This window comes from Dendropsophus ebraccatus, unplaced genomic scaffold, assembly GCF_027789765.1.
Source record: "Dendropsophus ebraccatus isolate aDenEbr1 unplaced genomic scaffold, aDenEbr1.pat pat_scaffold_1802_ctg1, whole genome shotgun sequence".
Lineage (NCBI taxonomy): Eukaryota > Metazoa > Chordata > Amphibia > Anura > Hylidae > Dendropsophus > Dendropsophus ebraccatus.
In genome coordinates, this window is record NW_027209233.1 from 28 (window position 1) to 27,284 (window position 27,257).

The 27,257-nt window shown below is 58.1% G+C and overlaps 1 long non-coding RNA gene and 1 pseudogene across 1 annotated transcript; both read left to right on the top strand.

The window, feature by feature from the left end:
* Positions 1–2,395: 2,395 nt before the first annotated feature.
* Positions 2,396–4,691, top strand: LOC138775586 (uncharacterized). The gene is made up of 4 exons (XR_011360599.1): positions 2,396–2,452; positions 3,152–3,234; positions 3,312–3,466; positions 4,635–4,691. It is a non-coding gene; the product is annotated as an uncharacterized lncRNA (long non-coding RNA).
* A 32-nt stretch (positions 4,692–4,723) lies between these two features.
* On the top strand, positions 4,724–27,257 carry LOC138775588 (phosphatidylinositol 3-kinase C2 domain-containing subunit gamma-like; annotated as a pseudogene).

Consider the following 27,257-nt stretch of genomic DNA (forward strand, 5'->3'; position numbering starts at 1 on the left):
TACTATCTGGGCAGAGTAGTACTCCTCTATGTGGGCTCTGTATACTATCTGGGCAGAGGTACTCCTATATGTGGGCTCTGTATACTATCTGGGCAGAGTACTCCTCTATGTGGGCTCTGTATACTATCTGGGCAGAGTACTCCTCTATGTGGCTCTGTATACTATCTGGGCAGAGTAGTACTCCTCTATGTGGGCTCTGTATACTATCTGGGCAGAGTAGTATTCCTCTATGTGGGCTCTGTATACTATCTGGGCAGAGTAGTACTCCTCTATGTGGGCTCTGTATACTATCTGGGCAGAGTAGTACTCCTCTATGTGGGCTCTGTATACTATCTGGGCAGAGTAGTACTCCTCTATGTGGGCTCTGTATATACTATCTGGGCAGAGTAGTACTCCTCTATGTGGGCTCTATATACTATCTGGGCAGAGTACTCCTCTATGTGGGCTCTGTATACTATCTGGGCAGAGTACTCCTCTATGTGGGCTGATATACTATCTGGGCAGAGTACTCCTCTATGTGGGCTCTGTATACTATCTGGGCAGAGTACTCCTCTATGTGGGCTCTGTATACTATCTGGGCAGAGTAGTATTCCTCTATGGGGCTCTATACTCTATATACTATCTGGGCAGAGTACTCCTCTATGTGGGCTCTGTATATATTATCTGGGCAGAGTAGTATTCCTCTATGTGGGCTCTATATACTATCTGGGCAGAGTAGTACTCCTCTATGTGGGCTCTGTATACTATCTGGGCAGAGTAGTATTCCTCTATGTGGGCTCTGTATACTATCTGGGCAGAGTAGTACTCCTCTATGTGGGCTCTGTATACTATCTGGGCAGAGTAGTATTCCTCTATGTGGGCTCTGTATACTATCTGGGCAGAGTAGTACTCCTCTATGTGGGCTCTGTATACTATCTGGGCAGAGTACTCCTCTATGTGGGCTCTGTATACTATCTGGGCAGAGTAGTATTCCTCTATGTGGGCTCTGTATACTATCTGGGCAGAGTAGTATTCCTCTATGTGGGCTCTGTATACTATCTGGGCAGAGTAGTATTCCTCTATGTGGGCTCTGTATACTATCTGGGCAGAGTAGTATTCCTCTATGGTGGGCTCTGTATACTATCTGGGCAGAGTAGAGGAGATGGGGAGGAGCAGCACTCCCCGCACACACAGGGTCAGGAGGGTTCAGCAGCGTCCTGTGTGCCGGAACCTGGCAGGGATCTCTATATTATCTGATAACAACGAGGAGAGCGCAACGCCGTGTAACACTATTCTGCTGTTACATAATGTCTCATCCTCCAGAGCTGCACTCACTATTTGCTGTTACATCATGTCTCATCCTCCAGAGCTGCACTCACTATTCTGCTCTTACATCCTGTCTCATCCTCCAGAGCTGCACTCACTATTCTGCTCTTACATCCTGTCTCATCCTCCAGAAGCTCTGCCACTCCTCCACTATTCATTCTGCTCTTACATCCTGTCTCATCCTCCAGAGCGGCGCTCTTATATTCCTCCATCTTTCTTGCAGATCTATGAATCTCTGTCATTATGAATCGGCCACAGAACATTGGGTTTCTGACTATGTGACGGGGTCTCTCCACTCCCACAATTCCCTGCTCCTCCCGGTTTCCATGTTGTGAGCCCTGGACCTGTGAACAGAGTAGTGAATGAACCCGCCCCTTCTAATGTATTTGGCCACGCCCCTGCTCAAATATTTGTCCCCGCCTCTTCAGTGTTATCCGGTCCTGCTCAAATATGTGGCCCCGCCCCTGCTGATATGTTTGACTCCACCTCTGCTCATGTACTAGGCCCTGCCCTGCTGATATTTTTGACTCCACCTCTGCTCATGTACTAGGCCCTGCCTCTGCTGATGTGTTTGGCTCCACCCCCGTTCATGTACTAGGCCCTGCCCCTGCTGATGTATTTGGCTCCACCCCTGCTCATGTACTTGGCCCCGTCCCTGCTGATGTGTTGGCTCCACCCCCGTTCATGTACTTGGCCCCGCCCCTGCTGATGTGTTTGGCTCCACCCCTGCTCATGTACTTGGCCCCCGCCCCTGCTGATGTGTTTGGCTCCACCCCTGCTCATGTACTTGGCCCGCCCCTGCTGATTTCTTTGGCCCCGCCCATCACTCTGCTGCAGGTCCTTACGGATTCCTGACGGATAACTGGCTGGAGGAGCGGCAGTCGTGGTTTCCGCAGCCGCTGCCCCCTGCTGTATACGGGGAGGATACGGAGGGGGATACGCAGCTGCAGGCGGCCCCCGGCTTCCGGATTGGATTTGAGGATTATGGAGACGCCAGTGATCCCCCCTCCATTACCATCACTTAGACCTTCCAGCAGAGGGCGACACATGGGGCCAGAGAATAGGCCCCACCCCCTGGCCGAGGCGGTCGAGCCCCCATAGTGACCCACAGCCTGCCGGAGCGCAAGGACCAGGTTCCCGTATACCAGTGAGTGATTATTCTTATATATATATGGGGGGGAGCTCTGATGGGACTGTATATATATATATATATATATATATATATATATATATATACACAGTCCCATCAGAGCTCCCCTATATATATATATATATATATATATATATATATATAATATATGGGGGAGCTCTGATGGGACTGTGTATATATATATATATATATATATATATATATATATATATAGGGGAGCTCTGATGGGACTGTGTATACGGGAAGCTCTGATGGGACGTGTTATATATATATATATATATATATATATGGGGGAGCTCTGATGGGACTGTGTATATATATATATATATATGGGGATCTCTGATGGGACTGTATGTGTATATATGGGGGAGCTCTGATGGGACTGTATATACGGGGAAGCTCTGATGGGACTGTGTATATATATATATATGGGGGAGCTCTAATGGGACTGTATATATACGGGAGCTCTGCTGATTCTGTAGTTTATGGGGGAGCTCTGTGTCTGTGGACTCTGCTGTAAGAGTTGTGGGTCCCTTGTGGGGTGGGCCTATGCTTAGGGGGGCGGGGTTTCCATGTAGTCACATGTGTGTTGTGTAGACATCAGGGGTGTGATCCTCCCACCCTGTGTGACCCCGCCCCTGAGGAGCTGCAGTGGAGGCCATTAGTCATGTGACTGTTTCTTCTGGCCCCCGGCAGGTGGAGGACTGGAGGATAAAGCTGCAGGAGGTGGCGGGGCGGCAGGAGCCGGAGGTGGCCGCCTTCTGTGATGCCATCTGGCGGTAGGTTATACACGGATTACTGGTGGGGGCGGGGCTATGGGGGTCACATGATGAGGTAAGCTCTCTCCCCTCTTTAGAATAAGGCGGGGTTACTGCTCCTCAGACTGCACCACCAATCCCGGGAGGATCTGGAGCGTCGCCGCCCCCTTCCCTGATGATGTCACTGACTCCCAGGTGGAAGTATCTGTAATAGCGGGAGATCACCTTACAGCGCTGCAAACCCTCCAGAGAGGTGAGGGGGGCTGTGTGTATAGGGGGGTACCCCTGTGTGTATATGGGGGGTACCCCTGTGTGTATATGGGGGGTACCCCTGTGTGTATATGGGGGGTACCCCTGTGTGTATATGGGGGGTACCCCTGTGTGTATATGGGGGGTACCCCTGTGTGTATATGGGGGGTACCCCTGTGTGTGTATATGGGGGTACCCTGTGTGTCTATATGGGGGGTACCCCTGTGTGTGTATATGGGGGGTACCCTGTGGGTGTATATGGGGGGTACCCCTGTGTGTGGGGGTACACCCTGTGTGTCTATATGGGGGGTACCCCTGTGTGTCTATATCCCGGCAGTGGGGATTCTGCCATGTGTGGGGGATCCTGGCCGTGGGTTGAGGGATCCCGGCGGGGTGTGTGTGTGGGGTGGGGGATCGCGGCCGGTGTGTGGGGTGGGTGATCGTGGTGGGGTGGGGTAAACCTGGGCCGTGTGGTTGGGATCCCGGCGGTGTGTGTGGGGGATCCGGCGGTGGGGGGGGGGGAGATCCTGGCCGTGTGTGTGTGTGTGGGGGGGGGTGGATCCGGCGGTGGGGGGATCCTGGCGTAGGGGGGGGGGGGGGATCTGGCCGGTGGTGTGTGTGTGTGGGGGGGGGGGGGGATCGGCGGTGGGGGTGGGGATCCTGGCCGGGGGGGGGGAGATCCTGGCCGTGTGTGGTGTGTGTGTGTGTTGTGTGGGGGGTGGATCCCGGCGGTGGGGGTGGGGGATCCTGGCCGTGGGGGGGGGGATCCTGGCTGTGTGTGTGTGTGGTGTGGGGGGGGGGGGGGGGTGGATCCCGGCGGTGGTGTGTGGGGATTCTGGCGGTGTTGTGGGGGCTCCTGGCCGGTGTGGGGGGGGGGGGGGATCTGTCCGTGTGTGTGTGTGTGGGGGGGGGGGGTGGATCCCGGCGGTGTGTGTGGGGGATCCTGGCCGTGGGGGGGGGGAGATCCTGGCTGTGTGTGTGTGGGGGGGGGGTGGATCCCGGCGGTGGGGGGGGGGTGGATCCCGGCGGTGGGGGTGGGGGATCCTGGCCGTGTGGGGGGGTTCCCGGCGGTATGTGTGGGGTGGTCCCGTATATGAGGCAGTATAGAGTTCCCCCGGTGGGCTCCTCGTGGGCGGGCAGACACGGCCGTCATCTCTTTCCTCTCTCCTCAGACTCCGCCCATGTGGAACATTTGCTCGCTGATATTCTGCATAAGATCCAGGATCCTGTGGGCTCGCGGCGTCTCTATATCCTGTGTCACATGACCCGCACCCTGCACCAACACCCCAGCTGTATCCCTCCCTGCAGCCGCCTCGTGATACCCCGACTGCAAAAAGAGGGGGCGGAGCCTGCGGGAAGGGGCGTCACCTGAGCGTCTGCGGCCGCGATGAGTATTTACAGCTGTGAGTATAGTCAAAGATACCGTACCTGCCCCCCAGGGGGGTAAGAGGAGGGCAACAGAGATCCTGTACCTGCCCCAGGGGGTAAGAGGGGGCAACAGAGAGGACTGTACCTGCCCCCCAGGGGGGTAAGAGGAGGGCAACAGAGAGGACTGTACCTGCCCCCCAGGGGGTAAGAGGAGGGCAACAGAGAGGACTGTACCTGCCCCCCTGGGGGGTAAGAGGAGGGCAACAGAGATCCTGTACCTGCCCCCAGGGGGTAAGAGGGGGCAACAGAGAGGACTGTACCTGCCCCCCTGGGGGGTAAGAGGAGGGCAACAGAGAGGACTGTACCTGCCCCCCAGGGGGGTAAGAGGAGGGCAACAGAGAGGACTGTACCTGCCCCCAGGGGGTAAGAGGGGGCAACAGAGAGGACTGTACCTGCCCCCCAGGGGGGTAAGAGGAGGGCAACAGAGATCCTGTACCTGCCCCAGGGGGTAAGAGGGGGCAACAGAGAGGACTGTACCTGCCCCCCAGGGGGGTAAGAGGGGGGAGACAGAGAGGACTGTACCTGCCCCCCAGGGGGTAAGAGGAGGGCAACAGAGATCATGTACCTGCCCCCAGGGGGTAAGAGGGGCAACAGAGAGGACTGTACCCTGCCCCCAGGGGGTAAGAGGAGGGCAACAGAGATCATGTACCTGCCCCCCAGGGGGTAAGAGGGGGCAACAGAGAGGACTGTACCTGCCCCCAGGGGGTAAGAGGAGGGCAACAGAGATCATGTACCTGCCCCCCAGGGGGTAAGAGGAGGGCAACAGAGATCCTGTATCTGCCCCCAGGGTGGTAAGAGGGGTCAACTGAGAGGCCTGTACCTGCCCCCCAGGGTTAAGGAGGGGGCAACCGAGAGGACTGTACCTGCCCACCAGGGGGTAAGAGGGGGGAGACAGAGAGGCCTGTACCTGCCCCCAGGGGGTAAGAGGGGGTCAACTGAGAGGTCTGTACCTGCCCCCAGGGGGTAAGAGGGGGTCAACTGAGAGGCCTGTACCTGCCCCCAGGGGGTAAGAGGGGGTCAACTGAGAGGCCTGTACCTGCCCCCAGGGGGGAAGAGGGGGGGAGACAGAGAGGCCTGTACCTGCCCCCAGGGGGTAAGCGGGGGGAAACAGAGAGGCCCTGTTACCTGCCCCCCCAGGGGGGAAGAGGGGGGGAGACAGAGAGGCCCTGTACCTGCCCCCAGGGGGTAAGAGGGGGGAAAACAGAGAGGCCTGTACCTGCCCCCAGGGGGGAAGAGGGGGGGAGACAGAGAGGCCTGTACCTGCCTTCAGGGGGTAAGAGGGGGGAAACAGAGAGGCCTGTACCTGCCCCCAGGGGGGAAGAGGGGGGAGACAGAGAGGCCTGTACCTGCCCCCAGGGGAGTAAGAGGAGGGCAGCAGAGAGGTCTCTACCCTGCCTGAGGGGGTAAGCGGAGAGAGCTTTACCTGGGGAGGGGGCATATGCTGTACCGGGCTTAGATACAGTGTCCTATGGCTATCAGGCTTACAGGGTCGTAGTCACTTTTTGCCCAGGCTTGGATACTCGGTGAAGATAGAGAGCGCAAAGTATCACACTGTCTGGTCTGGGATACACCCTGTGTGCTCTGTATCTCAGCTCTGTTGTGTGTGCAGGGGCCACAGTCTGCGGAGTCACAAGATTTTACAGAGGCAGCGCTGCATCCGTCTCCGACTCCACATGGGAGGAGACCCCCAGGGACCCCTGGCTCGTACCGTAAGTTATATGACTGTCTGTATGGTACATCACCTGCACCCGTACACTGTAACACCCCCTCACTGCACCCGTACACTGTAACACCCCCTCACCTGCACCCGTACACTGTGGCACCCCCTCCCTGCACCCGTACACTGTAACACCCCCTCACCTGCACCCGTACACTGTAACACCCCCTCACCTGCACCCGGTACACTGTAACACCCCCTCACCTGCACCCGTACCCTGTAACACCCCCTCACCTGCACCCGTACACTGTAACACCCCCTCACCTGCACCCGTACACTGTAACACCCCCTCACCTGCACCCGTACACTGTAACACCCCCTCACCTGCACCCGTACACTGTAACACCCCCTCCCTGCCACCCGTACACTGTAACACCCCCTCACCTGCACCCGTACACTGTAACACCCCCTCACCTGCACCCGTACACTGTAACACCCCCTCACCTGCACCCGTACACTGTAACACCCCCTCACCTGCACCCGCTACACTGTAACACCCCCTCACCTGCACCGTACACTGTAACACCCCTCACCTGCACCCGTACACTGTAACACCCCCCTCACCCTGCACCCGTACACTGTAACACCCCCTCACCTGCCACCCGTACACTGTAACACCCCCTCACCTGCACCCGTACACTGTAACACCCCCTCACCTGCACCCGTACACTGTAACACCCCCTCACCTGCACCCGTACACTGTAACACCCCCTCACCTGCACCCGTACACTGTAACACCCCCTCACCTGCACCCGTACACTGTAACACCCCCTCACCTGCACCCGTACACTGTAACACCCCCTCACCTGCACCCGTACACTGTAACACCCCCTCACCTGCACCCGCTACACTGTAACACCCCCTCACCTGCACCCGTACACTGTGGCACCCCCCTCACCTGCACCCGTACACTGTAACACCCCCTCACCTGCAACCGTACACTGTAACACCCCCCTCACCCTGCACCCGTACACTTGGCACCCCCTCACCTGCACCCGTACACTGTGGCACCCCCTCACCTGCACCCGTACACTGTGGCACCCCCTCACCTGCACCCGTACCACTGGACAGCCCCTCACCTGCAACCGTACACTGTGACAGCCCATCACCTGCACCCGTACCACTGTGGCACCCCCTCACCTGCACCCGTACACCTGTAACACCCCCTCACCTGCACCCGTACACTGTGGCACCCCCTCACCCTGCACCCCGTACACTGTGGCACCCCCTCACCTGCACCGTACACTGTGGCACCCCCCTCACCTGCACCCGTACACTGTAACAGCCCCGCACCTGCACCCGTACACTGTGGCACCCCCTCACCTGCCACCCGTACACTGTAAAGCCCCTCACCTGCACCCGTACACTGTGGCACCCCCTCACCTGCACCCGTACACTGTAACACCCCCTCACCTGCACCCGTTACACTGTAACACCCCCTCACCTGCACCCGTACACTGTAACACCCCCCTCACCTGCACCCGTACACTGTGGCAACCCCCTCACCTGCCCACCCGTACCACTGTAACAGCCCCTCACCTGCACCCGTACACTGTAACACCCCCTCACCTGCACCCGTACACTGTAACACCCCCTCACCTGCACCCGTACACTGTAACACCCCCTCACCTGCACCCGTACACTGTAACACCCCCTCACCTGCACCCGTACACTGTAACACCCCCTCACCACCTGTGTAAGTCATGTGGTCTCATTTTACAGGTGGAGGATGATGAGGCAGAGCTGGGTCTGGGTGGCCGGCTGGAGCATGCTCAGTACTGGCAGGAGCTCAGGTGAGAGGCGGGTCTTTCTACCCCTCCCCCGCTCGATAATCAGCATTGGGCCTCCCTTGGCTGCCCTGTCCTCTTCTGGGCCCCCCCCTGGCTGTCGGGGGGGGGGGGGGGGGTGAACCTGCTGGCGCTCAGCTATCACATCTTACCAGTGACTTGCTTTGGCTTTATCTTCAGAACACGAAAAAACAACCTTCCGTCTCTCGCTCTCTGCTCCCTCCGTCTCCTGCTCTCTGCTCCCTCCGTTCTCTGCTCTCTGCTCCCTCCGTCTCTGCTCTCTGCTCCCTCCGTCTCTGCTCTCTGCTCCCTCGTCTCTGCTCTCTGCTCCTCCGTCTCTTGCTCTCTGCTCCTCCGTCTATGCTCTCTGCTCCCTCCGTCTCTGCTCTCTGCTCCCTCCGTCTCTTCTCTACTGCTCCCTCCGTCTCTGCTCTCTGCTCCCTCCGTCTCTGACTCTTCTGCTCCCTCCCGTCTCTGCTCTCTGCTCCCTCCGTCTCTGCTCCCTCCGTCTCTGCTCTCTGCTCCCCCCGTCTGTGCTCCCTCCGTCTCTGCTCTCTGCTCCCTCCGTCTCTGCTCTCTGCTCCCTCCGTCTCTGCTCTCTGCTCCCTCCGTCTCTGCTCTCTGCTCCCTCCGTCTCTGCTCTCTGCTCCCTCCGTCTCTGCTCTCTGCTCCCTCCGTCTCTGCTCTCTGCTCCCTCCGTCTCTGCTTCTCTGCTCCCTCCGTTCTCTGCTCTCTGCTCCCTCCGTCTCTGCTCTCTGCTCCCTCCGTCTCTGCTCTCTGCTACCCTCCGTCTCTGCTCTCTGCTCCCTCCGTCTCTGCTCTCTGCTCCCTCCGTCTCTGCTCTCTGCTCCCTCCGTCTCTGCTCTCTGCTCTCTCCGTCTCTGCTCTCTGCTCCCTCCGTCTCTGCTCTCTGCTCCCTCCGTCTCTGCTCTCTGCTCCCTCCGTCTCTGCTCCCCCCGTCTCTGCTCCCTCCGTCTCTGCTCTCTGCTCCCTCCGTCTCTGCTCTCTGCTCCCTCCGTCTCTGCTCTCTGCTCTCTCCCGTCTCTGCTCACCCGTCTCTGCTCTCTGCTCCTTTCTGTCTCTGCTCTCTGCTCACTCCGTCTCTGCTCTCTGCTCCCTCCGTCCTCTGCTCTCTGCTCCCCCCGTCTGTGCTCCCTCCGTCTCTGCTCTCTGCTCCCTCCGTCTCTGCTCTCTGCTCCCTCCGTCTCTGCTCTCTGCTCCCTCCGTCTCTGCTCTCTGCTCCCTCCGTCTCTGCTCTCTGCTCCCTTCGTCTCTGCTCTCTGCTCCCTCCGTCTCTGCTCCCCCCGTCTGTGCTCCCTCCGTCTCTGCTCTCTGCTCCCTCCGTCTCTGCTCCCTCCGTCTCTGCTCTCTGCTCCCTCCGTCTCTGCTCCCTCCGTCTCTGCTCTCTGCTCCCTCCGTCTCTGCTCTCTGCTCCCCCCGTCTGTGCTCCCTCCGTCTCTGCTCTCTGCTCCCTCCGTCTCTGCTCTCTGCTTCCCTCCGTCTCTGCTCTCTGCTCCCTCCGTCTCTGCTCTCTGCTCCCTCCGTCTCTGCTCTCTGCTCCCTCCGTCTCTGCTCTCTGCTCCCCCCGTCTCTGCTCCCTCCGTCTCTGCTCTCTGCTCCCTCCGTCTCTGCTCTCTGCTCTCTCCGTCTCTGCTCCCTCCGTCTCTGCTCTCTGCTCCCTCCGTCTCTGCTCTCTGCTCCCTCCGTCTCTGCCTCTCTGCTCCCTCCGTTCTCTGCTCTCTTGCTCCCTCCGTCTCTGCTCTCTGCTCTCTCAGTCTCTGCTCCCTCCGTCTCTGCTCCTCCGGTCTCTGCTCTCTGCTCCCTCCGTCTCTGCTCTCTGCTCCCTCCGTCTCTGCTCTCTGCTCCCTCCGTCTCTGCTCTCTGCTCCCTCCGTCTCTGCTCTCTGCTCCCTCCGTCTCTGCTCCCTCCGTCTCTGCTCCCTCCGTCTCTGCTCCCTCCGTCTCTGCTCTCTGCTCCGTCTCTGCTCTCTGCTCCCTCCGTCTCTGCTCTCTGCTCCCTCCGTCTCTGTTCTCTGCTCCCTCCGTCTCTGCTCCCTCCGTCTCTGCTCCCTCCGTCTCTGCTCTCTGCTCCCTCCGTCTCTGCTCTCTGCTCCCTCCGTCTCTGCTCTCTGCTCCCTCCGTCTCTGCTCTCTGCTCCCTCCGTTCTCTGCTCTCTGCTCCCTCCGTCTCTGCTCTCTGCTCCCTCCGTCTCTGCTCTCTGCTCCCTCCGTCTCTGCTCTCTGCTCTCTCCGTCTCTGCTCCCTCCGTCTCTGCTCTCTGCTCTCTCCGTCTCTGCTCCCTCCGTCTCTGCTCTCTGCTCTCTCCGTCTCTGCTCCCTCCGTCTCTGCTCTCTGCTCTCTCCGTCTCTGCTCCCTCCGTCTCTGCTCTCTGCTCCCTCCGTCTCTGCTCTCTGCTCCCTCCGTCTCTGCTCCCTCCGTCTCTGCTCCCTCCGTCTCTGCTCCCTCCGTCTCTGCTCCTCCGTCATCTGCTCTCTGCTCCCTCCCGGTCTCGCTCTCTGCTCCCTCCGTCTCTGCTCCCTCCGTCTCTGCTCCCCTCCGTCTCTGCTCCCTCCGTCTCTGCTCCCTCCGTCTCTGCTCTCTGCTCCCTCCGTCTCTGCTCTCTGCTCCCTCCGTCTCTGCTCTCTGCTCCCTCCGTCTCTGCTCTCTGCTCCCTCCGTCTCTGCTCTCTGCTCCCTCCGTCTCTGCTCTCTGCTCTCTCCGTCTCTGCTCCCTCCGTCTCTGCTCCCTCCGTCTCTGCTCCCTCCGTCTCTGCTCCCTCCGTCTCTGCTCCCTCCGTCTCTGCTCCCTCCGTCTCTGCTCCCTCCGTCTCTGCTCCCTCCGTCTCTGCTCTCTCCGTCTCTGCTCTCTGCTCCCCCCGTCTCTGCTCTCTGCTCCCCCCCGTCTCTGCTCTCTGCTCCCTCCGTCTTTGCTCTCTGCTCCCCCCCGTCTCTGCTCCCCCCGTCTCTGGCTCTCTGATCCCTCCCTCTCTGCTCTCTGCTCCCCCCGTCTCTGCTCTCGCTCCCCCGTCTCTGCTCTCTGCTCCCTCAGTCTCTGCTCTCTGCTCCCTCCGTCTCTGCTCTCTGCTCCCTCCGTCTCTGCTCTCTGCTCCCCCCGTCTCTGCTCTCTGCTCCCTCCATCTCTGCTCTCTGCTCCCTCCGTCTCTGCTCTCTGCTCCCCCCGTCTCTGCTCTCTGCTCCCCCCGTCTCTGCTCTCTGCTCCCCCCGTCTCTGCTCTCTGCTCCCTCCGTCTTTGCTCTCTGCTCCCCCCGTCTCTGCTCCCTCCGTCTCTGCTCTCTGCTCCCCCCGTCTCTGCTCTCTGCTCCCCCCGTCTCTGCTCTCTGCTCCCTCCGTCTCTGCTCTCTGCTCCCTCCGTCTCTGCTCTCTGCTCCCCCCGTCTCTGCTCTCTGCTTCCCCCCGTCTCTGCTCTCTGCTTCCCCCAGTCTCTGCTTCCCCCCGTCTCTGCTCTCTGCCTTCCCCCGTCTCTGCTCTCTGCTCCCCCCGTCTCTGCTCTCTGCTCCCCCCGTCTCTGCTCTCTGCTCCCCCCGTCTCTGCTCTCTGCTCCCTCCGTCTCTGCTCTCTGCTCCCCCCGTCTCTGCTCTCTGCTCCCTCCGTCTTGCTCTCTGCTCCCTCCGTCTCTGCTCTCTGCTCCCCCCGTCTCTGCTCTTTGCTCCCTCCGTCTCTGCTCTCTGCTCCCTCCGTCTCTGGGGGGGGTGAACCTGCTGCCCGCTCAGCATCACATATTACCAGTGACTTGGAAGGTTTTTTTTTTCGTGTTCTAGAAGATAAAAGCCAAAGCCAAGTCACTGGTAATATGTGATAGCTGAGCGGCAGCAGGTTCACCCCCCCCCAGAGACGGAGGGAGCAGAGAGCAGAGACGGAGGGAGCAAAGAGCAGAGACGGAAGGTTTTTTTTTTCGTGTTTCTAGAAGATAAAAGCCAAAGCCGTCTCTGCTCTCTGCTCCCTCCGTCTCTGCTCTCTGCTCCCTCCGTCCCTGCTCCCTCCGTCTCTGCTCTCTGCTCCCTCCGTCTCTGCTCTCTGCTCCCTCCGTCTCTGCTCTCTGCTCCCTCCGTCTCTGCTCTCTGCTCCCTCCATCTCTGCTCTCTGCTCCCTCCGTCTCTGCTCTCTGCTCCCTCCGTCTCTGCTCTCTGCTCGCTCCACCTCCGTCTCTGCTCCCTCCACCTCCGTCTCTGCTCCCTCCACGCCGTCTCTGCTCCCTCCACGCCCGTCTCTGCTCCCTCCACGCCCGTCTCTGCTCCCTCCACGCCCGTCTCTGCTCCCTCCACGCCCGTCTCTGCTCCCTCCACGCCCGTCTCTGCTCCCTCCACGCCCGTCTCTGCTCCCTCCACGCCCGTCTCTGCTCCCTCCACGCCCGTCTCTGCTCCCTCCACGCCCGTCTCTGCTCCCTCCACGCCCGTCTCTGCTCCCTCCACGCCCGTCTCTGCTCCCTCCACGCCCGTCTCTGCTCCCTCCACCTCCACGCCCGTCTCTGCTCTTTCCACCTCCGTCTCTGCTCTTTCCACCTCCGTCTCTGCTCCTTCCACCTCCGTCTCTGCTCCTTCCACCTCCGTCTCTGCTCCCTCCATGCCCGTCTCTGCTCCCTCCACGCCCGTCTCTGCTCCCTCCACGCCCGTCTCTGCTCCCTCCATGCCCGTCTCTGCTCCCTCCACCTCCACGCCCGTCTCTGCTCTTTCCACCTCCACCTCCGTCTCTGCTCTTTCCACCTCCGTCTCTGCTCCTTCCACCTCCGTCTCTGCTCCTTCCACCTCCGTCTCTGCTCCTTCCACCTCCGTCTCTGCTCCCTCCATGCCCGTCTCTGCTCCCTCTACGCCCGTCTCTGCTCTTTCCACCTCCACCTCCGTCTCTGCTCCTTCCACCTCCGTCTCTGCTCCCTCCATGCCCGTCTCTGCTCCCTCTACGCCCGTCTCTGCTCTTTCCACCTCCACCTCCGTCTCTGCTCCCTCCACCTCCACCTCCGTCTCTGCTCCCTCCACCTCCACCTCCGTCTCTGCTCCCTCCACCTCCACCTCCGTCTCTGCTCCTTCCACCTCCGTCTCTGCTCCCTCCATGCCCGTCTCTGCTCCCTCTACGCCCGTCTCTGCTCTTTCCACCTCCACCTCCGTCTCTGCTCTTTCCACCTCCACCTCCGTCTCTGCTCTTTCCACCTCCACCTCCGTCTCTGCTCACTCCACCTTCACATCCGTCTCTGCTCCCTCTGTGTTGTCCCACTACGGGTGTTGCTACTGCTTACACCCCTCTCAAAAGCCTGTACTTTCTTGTAAGTGTTGATGTAGTAGTGATAAAGTTTTGCCACTAGATGTAAGTATGTGTACTCAGTTGCCGCATTACTGCAGTATGTAAAGGGTTATTTTTTATTTATGTGTCACATGGATCTGTGAACCTATGGGAGTCTCTTCTTCTTCTGTCCTATCTCTCTCTTCTTCCTATGCACTCTTCTCCCACTCACAGCGCACCTTACAGGGGCTGTAGATAGGAAGTCACATGGGTAGAGGAAGTATAGCGGTTGACTGTAGAGTCAAGATGCAGCTAACAGTTTCTCTTCAAGTAACCTCACTGAGCACTATGCAGTGTTACAGGAGTAGGACAAGTCAGAGACAACCCCCAACCCCCGCCGTGGACAAGGAGAGTCACAGTGCAGGACAGGATCCACAGACAGCAGTAAGCTAGGAACTCATTCCGGATAGAGCAAAGTTGCTAAGAGCCTAGGAACTCTATCTCACAGCGCGGTTGTCAGCAGGAAATCCTCAGCATTCTGCTCATCCCAGGTAACAAGGTCTGGGGCTTGTGTCACCCTGTAGGACGGGTCCCCCAAGACCGGTAGGGCAATAGGTGTTCATTCTGATAAGAGTCGATGCACGGGCACAAGTATTCTCGTTGTCTTCTATCTCTACCTCATCCATCAACATCCCGGCAGAGCACAGCACTACTTCAGTTGGGACTCTCACGACATCCTCCTCTCTGCTACTCTGCTTCTTCTTTGTATCTCTCAGCACACAACCTAGTCAGCACGACTGTACCGCTCTCTATACGCTCATCACAGATCTGCATCCTGAACTATTAAGTATCTTATCAAGTATAAAGTGTTCTGTCCATGCACGGCTGTATGTCCTGCTGTATGTATGTCCTGCTGCATGTCCTGCTGTATGTATGTCCTGCTGTATGTATGTCCTGCTGTATGTATGTCCTGCTGTATGTATGTCCTGCTGTATGTATGTCCTGCTGTATGTATGTCCTGCTGTATGTATGTCCTGCTGTATGTATGTCCTGCTGTATGTCCTGCTGTATGTCCTGCTGTATGTATGTCCTGCTGTATGTATGTCCTGCTGTATGTATGTCCTGCTGTATGTATGTCCTGCTGTATGTATGTCCTGCTGTATGTCTGTTCTGCTGTATGTATGTCCTGCTGTATGTCCTGCTGTATGTATGTCCTGCTGTATGTATGTCCTGCTGTAGGTCCTGCTGTATGTATGTCCTGCTGTATGTCTGTTCTGCTGTATGTATGTCCTGCTGTATGTCCTGCTGTATGTATGTCCTGCTGTATGTATGTCCTGCTGTAGGTCCTGCTGTATGTATGTCCTGCTGTACACAGTTATCTCCAGAGGAAACCATGTTCTATTTATGGTAACGGGGACTCTGTGATTCCCTCATCCTGCACCGACACAGCACACACTCCTAGTCCGGGAGGGGTCACTACTGCACTCCGGACCACCATGACTACAGCACCACAGGACCCGCAACAACCCCAGCAGGTCACTGACCCCAGGGGTGTACCGCATATCTGTGCACCCAACCGGCACCGGCGTCACCACATAACATCACTGGCCCGGCTGTATCTCACCAACCACCACAGAGCTGGTGTCAAACCTCACCACCCAGCAAGTGACCGGCCGCACCTCCGCCATACCGGGGGTCACCACACCTCCATCCGTCTCTGCTCCCTCCAGGGACAGGCGTCCAGATCCGTCTCTGCTCCCTCCAGGGACAGGCGTCCAGATCCGTCTCTGCTCCCTCCAGGGACAGGCGTCCAGATCCGTCTCTGCTCCCTCCACCTCCAGGGACAGGCGTTCCAGATCCGTCTCTGCTCCCTCCAGGGACAGGCGTCCAGATCCGTCTCTGCTCCCTCCACCTCCAAGGACAGGCGTACAGATCCGTCTCTGCTCCCCTCCAGGGACAGGCGTCCAGATCCGTCTCTACTCCCTCCACCTCCAGGGACAAGCGTTCCAGATCCGTTTCTGCTCCCTCCACCTCCAGGGACAGGCGTCCAGATCCGTCTCTGCTCCCTCCACCTCCAGGGACAGGCGTCCAGATCCGTCTCTGCTCCCTCCAGGGACAGGCGTCCAGATCCGTCTCTACTCCCTCCACCTCCAGGGACAGGCGTCCAGATCCGTCTCTGTTCCTTCCACCTCCAGGGACAGGCGTCCAGATCCGTCTCCGCTCACTTCACCTCCAGGGACAGGCGTTTAGATCCGTCTTCGCTCCCTCCAGGGACAGGCGTCCAGATCCGTCTCTGCTCCCTCCACCTCCAGGGACAGGCGTCCAGATCCGTCTCTGCTCCCTCCACCTCCAGGGACAGGCGTCCAGATCCGTTTCTGCTCCCTCCACCTCCAGGGACAGGCGTTCCAGATCCGTCTCTGCTCCCTCCACCTCCAGGGACAGGCGTCCAGATCCGTCTCTGCTCCCTCCACCTCCAGGGACAGGCGTCCAGATCCGTCTCCGCTCCCTCCACCTCCAGGGCACAGGCGTCCAGATCCGTCTCTGCTCCCTCCAGGGACAGGCGTCCAGATCCGTCTCTACTCCCTCCACCCCCAGGGACAGGCGTCCAGATCCGTCTCTGCTCCCTCCACCTCCAGGGACAGGCGTCCAGATCCGTCTCTGCTCCCTCCAGGGACAGGCGTCCAGATCCGTCTCTGCTCCCTCCACCTCCAGGGACAGGGCAGTCCAGATCCGTCTCTGCTCCCTCCAGGGACAGGCGTCCAGATCCGTCTCTGCTCCCTCCAGGGACAGGCGTTCAGATCCGTCTCTGCTCCCTCCACCTCCAAGGACAGGCGTACAGATCCGTCTCTGCTCCCTCCACCTCCAGGGACAGGCGTCCAGATCCGTCTCGCTCCCTCCACCTCCAGGGACAGGCGTCCAGATCCGTCTCCGCTCCCTCCACCTCCAGGGACAGGCGTCCAGATCCGTCTCCGCTCCCTCCACCTCCAGGGACAGGCGTCCAGATCCGTCTCCGCTCCCTCCACCTCCAGGGACAGGCGTCCAGATCCGTCTCCGCTCCCTCCACCTCCAGGGACAGGCGTCCAGATCCGTCTCTGCTCCCTCCACCTCCAGGGACAGGCGTCCAGATCCGTCTCTGTTCCTTCCACCTCCAGGGACAGGCGTCCAGATCCGTCTCTGCTCCCTCCACCTCCAGGGACAGGCGTCCAGATCCGTCTTCGCTCCCTCCACCTCCAGGGACAGGCGTCCAGATCCGTCTCTGCTCCCTCCACCTCCAGGGACAGGCGTCCAGATCCGTCTCCGCTCCCTCCACCTCCAGGGACAGGCTTCCAGATCCGTCTCTGCTCCCTCCACCTCCAGGGACAGGCGTCCAGATCCGTCTCCGCTCCCTCCACCTCCAGGGACAGGCGTCCAGATCCGTCTCCGCTCACTTCACCTCCAGGGACAGGCGTCCAGATCCGTCTCTGCTCCCTCCACCTCCAGGGACAGGCGTCCAGATCCGTCTCCGCTCCCTCCACCTCCAGGGACAGGCGTCCAGATCCGTCTCCGCTCCCTCCACCTCCAGGGACAGGCGTCCAGATCCGTCTCCGCTCCCTCCACCTCCAGGGGACAGGCGTCCAGATCCGTCTCTGCTCCCTCCACCTCCAGGGACAGGCGTCCAGATCCGTCTCTGCTCCCTCCACCTCCAGGGACAGGCGTCCAGATCTGTCTCTGCTCCCTCCACCTCCAGGGTCAGGCGTCCAGATCCGTCTCTGCTCCCTCCACCTCCAGGGACAGGCGTCCAGATCCGTCTCTGCTCCCTCCACCTCCAGGGACAGGCGTCCAGATCTGTCTCTGCTCCCTCCACCTCCAGGGACACACAGTGATATGACTGTATACCTGGGGCTATGGATACAACCTAGTCCAGACTATACAGAACTTTTCATTTACAGGAGAAAGAGATTCTGGAATCCCAGAGCTTCTTTCCAGAAGCCGAGAGCTACAGGGAGCAGAGACTGAGCTGGAGGTGGAGGGAGCGGAGGTGGAGGAAGTGGAGATGGATCTGGAGGTGGAGGGAGCGGAGAGGTAGGTGGGGGGAGCGGAGGTGGAGGGAGCGGAGCTGGATCTGGAGGGAGCGGATCTGGAGGTGGAGGGAGCGGATCTGGAGGTGGAGGGGTCGGGGGTGGAGGGAGCTGGAGGAGGTGGAGGGGGCGGAGCTGGATCTGGAGGGGCGGAGCTGGAGGTGGAGGGAGCGGAGCTGGAAGTGGAGGGGTCGGAGGTGGAGGGAGCTGGAGGGGGTGGAGGTGGAGGGGGTGGAGGTGGAGGGGGTGGAGGTGTGGCGTCCTGAGTAACATCTCTGCTCCTTCTTTACTTATTTATTTCATCTGATTGTTATTGTTTGGTATTTCGGATTCCGGAGAGCTGGACGCTCAGACCGGGAGGACGGCCGCAGTCCGTGTAGCAGTTAGGAGAGGTATGGTCTTTGAGGATGTCACTGCTCCCACAGTTTCCTTCTCTATCCTCTAGGAGACGCGTCTCTGATGCCGTCACTCACTATGGAGATCAGCTCCAATACTTCCTCTACAACCAGGTAAGCCCCTCCCCCACGGCTGGGGATGTCACCGGGCGGGGAGGGCTATAACGGACGGGGAGGGCTATAACGGACGGGGGGGGGGGGGGTGTATGTAATCCCATATATGGTGTGTTAGTCGGCAGGTGTAGGCGGAGTCCTGGCAGCGGTGGAGGAGATCTGTTACCTGCTCCGCTCTGTGGAGACTCAGGAGATCAGCGAGGCCGTCCGGAGACTGAGCGTCTCCTCCCTGCAGCTGCCGATGGTGATTATAATACTCTACTCTGCCGCCCCCTCCCCCCTGTACATCCCCCCCCTGTACATCGCACCCCCTGCCGCCCCATCCCCCCTGTACATCCCCCCCCCCTGTACATCCCCCCACTGTACATCCCCCCCTGTACATCTCCCCTGTACATCTCCCCTGTACATCTCCTCTGTACATCTCCCCTGTACATCTCCCCTGTACATCCCCCCTGTGTACCCTCCTGTACCTCCCCCTGTATACCCTCCTGTACCTCCCCCTGTATACCCTCCTGTACCTCCCCCTGTGTACCCTCCTGTACCTCCCCCTGTATACCCTCCTGTACCTCCCCCTGTGTACCCTCCTGTACCTCCCCCTGTACCTCCCCCTATATACCCTCCTGTACCTCCCCCTGTATACCCTCCTGTACCTCCCCCTGTGTACCCTCCTATACCTCCCCCTGTATAACCTCCTGTACCTCCCCCTGTATACCCTCCTGTACCTCCCCCTGTATAACCTCCTGTACCTCCCCCTGTATACCCTCCTGTACCTCCCCTTGTATACCCTCCTGTACCTCCCCCTGTATACCCTCCTGTACCTCCCCCTGTGTACCCTCCTGTACCTCCCCCCTGTACCTCCCCCCCCCCTGTACCTCCCCCCCTGTATACCCTCCTGTACCTCCCCCTGTATACCCTCCTGTACCTCCCCCTGTATACCCTCCTGTACCTCCCCCTGTGTACCCTCCTGTACCTCCCCCTGTGTACCCTCCTGTACCTCCCCCCTGTATACCCTCCTGTACCTCCCCCTGTACACCCTCCTGTACCTCCCCCTGTATACCCTCCTGTACCTCCCCCTGTATACCCTCCTGTACCTCCCCCCTGTATACCCTCCTGTACCTCCCCCTGTAGACCCTCCTGTACCTCCCCCTGTATACCCTCCTGTACCTCCCCCCTGTGTACCCTCCTGTACCTCCCCCCTGTATACCCTCCTGTACCTCCCCCTGTATACCCTCCTGTACCTCCCCCTGTGTACCCTCCTGTACCTCCCCCTGTATACCCTCCTGTACCTCCCCCTGTGTACCCTCCTGTACCTCCCCCCCTGTACCTCCCCCCTGTACCTCCCCCCTGTACCTCCCCCCTGTACCTCCCCCTGTGTACCCTCCTGTACCTCCCCCTGTATACCCTCCTGTACCTCCCCCTGTGTACCCTCCTGTACCTCCCCCCTGTACCTCCCCCCTGTACCTCCCCCTGTATACCCTCCTGTACCTCCCCCTGTATACCCTCCTGTACCTCCCCCTGTGTACCCTCCTGTACCTCCCCCCTGTACCTCCCCCTGTACCTCCCCCTGTATACCCTCCTGTACCTCCCCCTGTATACCCTCCTGTACCTCCCCCTGTATACCCTCCTGTACCTCCCCCTGTGTACCCTCCTGTACCTCCCCCTGTGTACCCTCCTGTACCTCCCCCTGTATACCCTCCTGTACCTCCCCCTGTACACCCTCCTGTACCTCCCCCTGTATACCCTCCTGTACCTCCCCCTGTATACCCTCCTGTACCTCCCCCTGTATACCCTCCTGTACCTCACCCCTGTATACCCTCCTGTACCTCCCCCTGTATACCCTCCTGTACCTCCCCCTGTGTACCCTCCTGTACCTCCCCCCTGTATACCCTTCCTGTACCTCCCCCTGTATACCTCCTGTACCTCCCCCCTGTGTACCCTCCTGTACCTCCCCCTGTATACCCTCCTGTACCTCCCCCTGTGTACCCTCCTGTACCTCCCCCCTGTACCTCCCCCCTGTACCTCCCCCTGTATACCCTCCTGTACCTCCCCCTGTGTACCCCCCTGTACCTCCCCCCTGTACCTCCCCCTGTATACCCTCCTGTACCTCCCCCTGTGTACCCTCCTGTACCTCCCCCTGTATACCCTCCTGTACCTCCCCCTGTATACCCTCCTGTACCTCCCCCTGTGTACCCTCCTGTACCTCCCCCCTGTACCTCCCCCCTGTACCTCCCCCTGTACCTCCCCCCTGTACCTCCCCCTGTGTACCCTCCTGTACCTCCCCCCCTGTACCTCCCCCCTGTACCTCCCCCCTGTACCTCCCCCTGTATACCCTCCTGTACCTCCCCCTGTATACCCTCCTGTACCTCCCCCTGTATACCCTCCTGTACCTCCCCCTGTATACCCTCCTGTACCTCCCCCTGTACACCCTCCTGTACCTCCCCCTGTATACCCTCCTGTACCTCCCCCTGTATACCCTCCTGTACCTCCCCCTGTATACCCTCCTGTACCTCCCCCTGTACACCCTCCTGTACCTCCCCCTGTATACCCTCCTGTACCTCCCCCTGTATACCCTCCTGTACCTCCCCCTGTATACCCTCCTGTACCTCCCCCTGTATAACCTCCTGTACCTCCCCCTGTATACCCTCCTGTACCTCCCCCTGTATACCCTCCTGTACCTCCCCCTGTATACCCTCCTGTACCTCCCCCTGTACACCCCTCTGCCTGATGACTGTTTCCTTCCTGATTGTTCGGTCAGTGATTCCAGTCTCCTAATTTATTTTTTTTCCACAGAATTGGGTGCAAACCCCTCAGATGGCGGGTGAGTATGTTACCGGGATCCAGCAGGCTATATATATACACATATATATATATATAGGGGGGCGGCGCTGCCCTCCGTTCCGCCCCCTTCACAACCCCTCCACGCCCCCCGGCGTACCCGGCGGAAAGTGCCAATTTGCGAATATTTTATTCGTAAATCGGCCATTTGCGAATAAAATATTGCGCAAATCGTCAATTTCCGCCGAAAACCCCCGGAACGCCAGTTGAAACATGTCCCCCATAGTGTCCAGATGATACCCCCGTATATAGTGTCCAGATAATACCCCCGTATACTGTCCAGATAATACCCCCGTATATAGTGTCCAGATAATACCCCCGTATACTGTCCAGATGATACCCCCGTATATAGTGTCCAGATAATACCCCCTGTATACTGTCCAGATAATACCCCCGTTATACTGTCCAGATAATACCCCCTGTATACTGTCCAGATAATACCCCTGTATACGTCCAGATAATACCCCCGTATATAGTGTCCAGATAATACCACCCGTATATAGTGTCCAGATAATACCCCTGTATACTGTCCAGATAATACCCCCGTACTATACTGTCCAGATAATACCCCCGTATATAGTGTCCAGATAATACCCCTGTATACTGTCCAGATAATACACCCCGTATTATAAGTGTCCAGATAATACCCCTGTATACTGTCCAGATGATACCCCGTATATAGTGTCCAGATAATACCCCCTGTATACTGTCCAGATAATACCCCCGTATATAGTGTCCAGATAATACCCCCGTATATAGTGTCCAGATAATACCCCCGTATATAGTGTCCAGATAATACCCCCGTAGATAGTGTCCAGATAATACCCCCGTATATAGTGTCCAGATAATACCCCCGTATATAGTGTCCAGATAATACCCCCCGTATATAGTGTCCAGATAATACCCCCGTTATACTGTCCAGATAATACCCCCGTATATAGTGTCCAGATAATACCCCTGTATACTGTCCAGATAATACCCCCGCTATATAGTAGTCCAGATAATACCCCCGTATATAGTGTCCAGATAATACCCCCGTATATAGTGTCCAGATAATACCCCCGTATATAGTGTCCAGATAATACCCCCGTATATAGTGTCCAGATAATACCCCCGTATATAGTGTCCAGATAATATTCTGTATATAGTGTCCAGATAATACCCCCGTATATAGTGTCCAGATAATACCCCTGTATACTGTCCAGATAATACCCCCGTATATAGTGTCCAGATAATACCCCTGTATACTGTCCAGATAATACCCCTGTATACTGTCCAGATAATACCCCTGTATACTGTCCAGATTTAATACCCCTGTATACTGTCCAGATAATACACCTGTATATAGTGTCCAGATAATACCCCTGTCTACTGTCCAGATAATATCCCTGTATACTGTCCAGATAATACCCCCGTATATAGTGTCCAGATAATACCCCGTATATAGTGTCCAGATAATACCCCTTTATACTGTCCAGATAATATCCTGTATACTGTCCAGATAATATCCCTGTATACTGTCCAGATAATACCCCCGTATATAGTGTCCAGATAATACCCCCGTATATAGTGTCCAGATAATACCCCCGTATATAGTGTCCAGATAATACCCCCGTATATAGTGTCCAGATAATACCCCCGTATATAGTGTCCAGATAATACCCCCGTATATAGTGTCCAGATAATACCCCCGTATATAGTGTCCAGATAATACCCCCGTATATAGTGTCCAGATAATACCCCCGTATATAGTGTTCAGATAATACCCCCGTATATAGTGTCCAGATAATACCCCCGTATATAGTGTTCAGATAATACCTCCGTATATAGTGTCCAGATAATACCCCCGTATATAGTGTCCAGATAATACCCCCGTATATAGTGTCCAGATAATACCCCCGTATATAGTGTCCAGATAATACCCCGTATATAGTGTCCAGATAATACCCCCGTATATAGTGTCCAGATAATACCCCCGTATATAGTGTCCAGATAATACCCCCGTATATAGTGTCCAGATAATACCCCCGTATATAGTGTCCAGATAATACCCCCGTATATAGTGTCCAGATAATACCCCTGTATATAGTGTTCAGATAATACCTCCGTATAGCATTCCCCATGGACTGTGTATAATATAACGCTAGCTCCCCGAAGCCCAATGTCATATAACGCTCGCTCTCCATGGTCCGGGTGTGATATAACGCTCTCTCTCCGTGGTCCGGGTGTGATATAACGCTCGCTCTCCGTGGTCCGGGTGTGATATAACGCTCGCTCTCTGTGGTCCGGGTGTGATATAACGCTCGCTCTCCGTGGTCCGGGTTTGATATAACGCTCGCTTCTCTGTGGTCCGGTGTGTGATATAACGCTCGCTCTCTGTGGTCCGGGTGTGATATAACGCTCGCTCTCCGTGGTCCGGGTGTGATATAACGCTCGCTCTCCGGAGGCCGGGTGTGATATAACGCTCGCTCTCCGTGGTCCGGGTGTGATATAACGCTCGCTCTCCGTGGTCACGGTGTGATATAACGCTCGCTCTCCGTGGTCCGGGTGTGATATAACGCTCGCTCCCTGTGGTCCGGGTGTGATATAACGCTCGCTCCCTGTGGTCCGGGTGTGATATAACGCTCGCTCTCCGTGGTCCGGGTGTGATATAACGCTCGGCCCCTCTTACACAGATATAACTTTCTCCCTGCAGATCCGGTGGCACTCAGCCTGGTGGAGCTCTCTAGCGCCCTCTCCGGGCTCCTGGCCGTCTACAGTCGGAGTTTTCACACTGACTTCACAGCTGAGTCGTGTCTGATGAGCAGCAGGATGGAGAGCGGAGCCGCAGTTCTCAGCTGCCGCTTATTCGCTGCTCACAATCTACCCGAGAAGTGGACAAAAAGGTCAGAGAGAGGGGATCGTCAGCGTCATAGATTACATCATCACTTGTGCCGGGTGATGTCATCCCTCTGTGCTCCTGGCCGGCCCATACTTTACTCTTGTCTCTCGCACCTGTGTGTGCAGTACAGTGAGTGCAGCTCTGGGGGATGAGACATAACAGCAGAATAGTGAGTGCAGCTCTGGAGGATGAGACATGATGTACAGCAGAATAGTGAGTGCAGCTCTGGAGGATGAGACAGGATGTAACAGCAGAATAGTGAGTGCAGCTCTGGAGGAGGAGACATGATGTAACAGCAGAATAGTGAGTGCTGCTCTGGAGGATGAGACATGATGTAACAGCAGAATAGTGAGTGCAGCTCTGGAGGATGAGACATGGTGTAACAGCAGAATAGTGAGTGCAGCTCTGGAGGATGAGACATGATGTAACAGCAGAATAGTGAGTGCAGCTCTGGGGGTAACAGCCTCCCATGTGGTTACGGGTGCTTTGTGTCTTGCAGTGACCATGTCTTCTACCTTTCGTGCTCGGTTACTTACGCCGGGAGGAAGATCTGCCCAGAAGTGAAGTCCAGGAGTGTTGTGGCCTCTCGGTCGTTCTTCCTCCGGGCGGTTGTGGGATGAGATGTAAGCTCCTGGGGTCAGGGGTCAGGGGGGTGTAGCTGGCCCTCAGTATAACTTCCTGTGTTCTTCATGTTCTGCAGGATCCAGCTCCAGGTCCCCCTCCTCGCTCTCCCCTACGAGTCTCTGCTGGTGTTCAGACTGTACGCAGTGACCCCCGCAGCCCCCCGCCGCTCCTTCCTGGCCTGGTCCTGCCTCCCCCTCTACTGGAACCAGTAAGTTGTTTTGCTGCTCCCCAGTATATTCAGGGGCGGGCCTGTGTGTAATTCCTCCGGCCTGCAGGGGGCGCTGACATCAAGTATGCTGCTGTTCTAGAGTACCGTGGTTGTGCCATCACCTCTCCCGCGTTGTGCCGTCACCCCTCCCGCGTAGTTCCCTCACCCCTCCCGCGTAGTTCCCGTCACCCCTCCCGCGTAGTTCCCGTCACCCCTGCCGCGTATCTCCCTCACCCCTCCCGCGTATCTCCCTCACCCCTCCCGCGTATCTCCCTCACCCCTCCCGCGTATCTCCCTCACCCCTCCCGCGTAGTTCCCGTCACCCCTCCCGCGTATCTCCGTCACCCCTCCCGCGTATCTCCGTCACCCCTCCCGCGTATCTCCGTCACCCCTCCCGCGTATCTCCCTCACCCCTCCCGCGTATCTCCCTCACCCCTCCCGCGTATCTCCCTCACCCCTCCCGCGTAGTTCCCTCACCCCTCCCGCGTAGTTCCCTCACCCCTCCCGCGTAGTTCCCTCACCCCTCCCGCGTATCTCCCTCACCCCTCCCGCGTAGTTCCCTCACCCCTCCCGCGTAGTTCCCTCACCCCTCCCGCGTAGTTCCCTCACCCCTCCCGCGTAGTTCCCGTCACCCCTGCCGCGTATCTCCCTCACCCCTCCCGCGTATCTCCCTCACCCCTCCCGCGTATCTCCCTCACCCCTCCCGCGTATTTCCCTCACCCCTCCCGCGTATCTCCCTCACCCCTCCCGCGTATCTCCCTCACCCCTCCCGCGTATCTCCCTCACCCCTCCCGCGTAGTTCCCTCACCCCTCCCGCGTATCTCCCTCACCCCTCCCGCGTATCTCCCTCACCCCTCCCGCGTATCTCCCTCACCCCTCCCGCGTATCTCCCTCACCCCTCCCGCGTATCTCCTCACCCCTCCCGCGTATCTCCCTCACCCCTCCGCGTATCTCCCTCACCCCTCCCGCGTTATCTCCCTCACCCCTCCCGCGTATCTCCCTCACCCCTCCCGCGTATCTCCCTCACCCCTCCCGCCGTATCTCCCTCACCCCTCCCCGCGTATCTCCCCTCACCCCCTCCCCGCGGTAGTTCCCGTCACCCCTCCCCGCGTATCTCCCTCACCCCTCCCGCGTATCTCCCTCACCCCCACCCGCGTATCTCCCTCACCCCTCCCGCGTATCTCCCTCACCCCTCCCGCGTATCTCCCTCACCCCTCCCGCGTAGCTCCCTCACCCCCTCCCGCGAGCTCCCTACCCCCTCCCGCGTAGCTCCCTCACCCCCTCCCGCGTAGCTCCCTCACCCCTCCCGCGTAGCTCCCTCACCCCTCCCGCGTAGCTCCCTCACCCCCTCACGCGTTAGCTCCCTCACCCCTCCCGCGTAGCTCCCGTCACCCCTCCCGCGTAGCTCCCTCACCCCTCCCGCGTAGCTCCCTCACCCCTCCCGCGTATCTCCCTCACCCCTCCCGCGTATCTCCCTCACCCCTCCCGCGTATCTCCCTCACCCCTCCGCGTATCTCCCTACCCCTCCCGCCGTAGCTCCCTCACCCCTCTTATGTTAATAGAACAAATACCTTGTGTTGTTACTTCTCTTGCAGGCAGATGGTACAGGGGCGCTGCTGCTGAACAATGATTTCTGACGCTGAGCCCCCCGCACTCATTACCCCCACAGCCTGGTACTTCCCTGCCGACCCTAATAACTCTGCAGGTACTTACAACTCCCAGCATGCTCCTCTATTATGTATTGTCCAAATTACTGACATGTAATACTCCTCGGTTACTGTGTTACTGACGTGTAATACTCTATGGTGTGTAACGTGGTGTAATACTGAGTGTGAGTGTGTCACTGAGGTGTAATACTGAGTGTGACTGTGTCACCGAGGTGTAATACTGAGTGTGACGTGTCCACTGAGGTATGGAGTGTGTCACTGAGGTGTAATACTGAGTGTGAGTGTGTCACTGTGGTGTTAATACTGAGTGTGAGTGTGTCACTGAGGTTGTAATACTGAGTGTGTCACTGAGGTGTAATACTGAGTGAGTGTGTCACTGTGGTGTAATACTGAGTGTGAGTGTGTCCACTGTGGTGTAATACTGAGTGTGAGTGTGTCACTGAGGTGTAATACTGAGTGAGTGTGTCACTGTGGTGTAATACTGAGTGTGAGTGTGTCACTGTGATGTAATACTGAGTGTGTCACTGAGGTGTAATACTGAGTGTGAGTGTGTCACTGAGGTGTAATACTGAGTGTGAGTGTGTCACTGAGGTGTAATACTGAGTGAGTGTGTCACTGTGGTGTAATACTGAGTGTGAGTGTGTCACTGAGGTGTAATACTGAGTGAGTGTGTCACTGAGGTGTAATACTGAGTGTGAGTGTGTCACTGAGGTGTAATACTGAGTGTGAGTATGTCACTGAGGTTTGGCCCAGGTATCACACCTTCTTTTCTCTCTGCTGATTACTCAGGTTGATTTCCCGGATTTTGTCCTGGAGTATCGGAGGCCGGCGGCAGAGGCCGTGTCACTGTGA